The sequence below is a fragment of the Corylus avellana genome, chromosome ca6 (genome assembly GCF_901000735.1).
Source record: "Corylus avellana chromosome ca6, CavTom2PMs-1.0".
NCBI lineage: Eukaryota > Viridiplantae > Streptophyta > Magnoliopsida > Fagales > Betulaceae > Corylus > Corylus avellana.
In genome coordinates this window covers 26,249,527-26,252,246 of record NC_081546.1, presented here as the reverse complement: position 1 = coordinate 26,252,246, position 2,720 = coordinate 26,249,527, and positions in this window count along the sequence as shown.

Genomic DNA, 2,720 nt, shown 5'->3' with positions numbered 1-2,720 from the left:
TTTTGCATGTCCACACAAGAGGAGGGGAGGTATTCAAACTAGCAACCTCCGCTTCAAGAAACGTGGTCTCCGGTCGATTGAGCTACCCCTTGGGAACGTGTTTTAAATAGCTTCTCTTTTACTTTTTTTTTTTTTTTTTTTGTAAGTGTTTAACATGAAAAACCACTTAAAATTCGTTTAGTCAGTGTGAAGAATAGCAGTACTCTTATCTTTGAAATCTTCTCCCATTTTTCAATTCATTGAATTGAAGCAGGTATTTAGGAAGTAATCAAATATATAAGAACTTCAATTAAGTATGATTAAGTATCGGGTCTCTCTCCTAAATGGATAAAGATCCTTTCCATTTCATTTAAAATAGAGATGAATCATTTCACAATCAAAATTTTATTTAGTTATATCTAACTGTGTATATACTATATATAGCAATACCATATCATTCATGTTTAATCTTTAAAGCACTAACTTTAGTTTTCCTAAATTTAAGAAACCAAGTTACTTTTTGTTTTCATATTCAAATGCACGGATACATTTAGTGGCGGAGCCAAGATTTTAGGTCATGGGGGTCAAGATAATTTTTTTTTTTTTTTAATAATGAATAAAAAAAATTAAAGCGGAACAAAAATTAATTAAAAATATTAAAAAAATATATAACTAACTCAACAAATAAATAATTCAGCAAAAATTAATTATTATTTAAAAAATATAAATGTAACTTACAATTTATTTTGTTACACCTTGTGTTAATTTATTCAGTTGTCATCGACAATTCTTCATACCTTGAAATCACTGCATGATTTGTTGATTGCTAATAGTCTTGAATATATCATTTTCAATGTACGTGACCAAACAATCATTCATCCACTGATCTCCAATTCTATTACGTAAACGATTTTTAACAATATTCATTGTTGAAAATGCTCTTTCAACTGTTGTGGTCGCAACTAGCAAAATCAATGAAAATTTCACCAATAAATAAACCAATGGATACACAATATCTTTTTTCATCTCTGCCATCTTCTCAGCAAACTATCCAATCCCTTCGAGTGTTGCGAATGCATCACTAGAACGCATGTCAATGATATATGTTTCAACTTGGTTGTCCAAGGTGATAAGTTGAGCTACTGAAAAATCATTCGTATAAAATTGAGGAAGACGAAGTAATTTCTCCTTACTAAAAGCAGCAAACGAATCATCTGGACTCAAGCACGCAACACAAAGTAATAATTCAGAATTCGCCTCGTTAAAACGATTGTTAAGTTCTTGGAGTTGCATGTCTATAATAGTATAATAAAGTTTCACACGATAATGATGTGAATTGTTCATTCTTTGAGCTTTTTGTCTGTATAACTCATCCATATTAGGAACATTAATATTGTTTTTGGCACAAAACTTAAAAACTTCTTCAAAGAAAGTGTTTCACCCATCTTTTCTCATAGCTTGTAAACGTTGCTTTGAAACTTCAACTAACTTCATTGCATTCAAAATATCTTGATCTTTTCGTTGTAATGCTTGAGATAACTCATTTGTAATCCCCAAAATAGTTCTCATCAAATATAAATTGAAAGCAAATTCAAAAGTTTGGAGCGATTGAACTAGTATATTTGCTTCAGCTCTTTGTTCAGAATATAAACCATCTTCCACAGTATCTTCAATAGCATCAATGACAGAAGAAAACATGAAAATAAGACTAACAACTGCACCATAATGAGAACTCCAACACGTATCTCCAGGTCTCTTTAGATTAATTTCTTGATTCAGGCCACGACCAATAGAAATTTCCTTATTTCATAGTGCTTCCACAACTTCAGCAGTTCATTTTTCACGAAGTACATCACGACGTTTGTATGATGTTCCAATAACATTAAAAACACTATTAACCACGCTAAAAAAAGTTGCAATTTGGATGTGATTTTAGCAACAGCAACTAAAGTCAGTTGAAGTTGATGTGCAAAGCAATGAACATAATAGGTAGATGAGTTGTCATTCAAAATAAGTGTTTTAAGTCCATTCAACTCATCTCGCATATTGTTTGCTCCATCGTATCCTTATCCTCGCAATTTGCTAATACTTAAATGATACTTGCTAAGTACAGACTCAATTGTTTTCTTCAATACTGCAGTTGTGGTAATGCAAAACATGTGTAATACCTAAAAAACGTTCAATCACATGGCATCGCTTATTGACATAATGAAAAACGATTGTCAATTGTTTTTTAATAGATATATCACAGGATTCATCAATTAGTATAGCAAATGAAGAGTTTCCATGATATTTAAGAATAGCATATAGAGTTTCATTTGCTCCAGTATTTGCTATTTCTTTTTGAATGTCTAGTGTAGTCATTTGATGATTTTCATGAGTATTTTCTAAGACTACCTTGTCAATTTCTTCATTATGTTTCACAAGAAACAACAACAATTCACGAAAATTTCCCTGATTACTTGAGTATTTAGATTCATCATGGCCACGAAATGCTAATCCTTATTGCTGTAAAACACGAATACAATCAACTGATGCATTCAAACGAGTTCTATATTCTATTTTCTGTTGATTTGATTGCTTGTCAAAAAATGTTATGATGCTTTGTTTCTGGTTTAACAAAGCTTCACATCTTCGTCAAGCTTGATTATGTGCACTATTGTGAGCACCCCTTGATTTCTAGTGTATGATTTGAAAAGATAACAATATAAGCAATACGCAACATCTTTTGAAATGTTGTA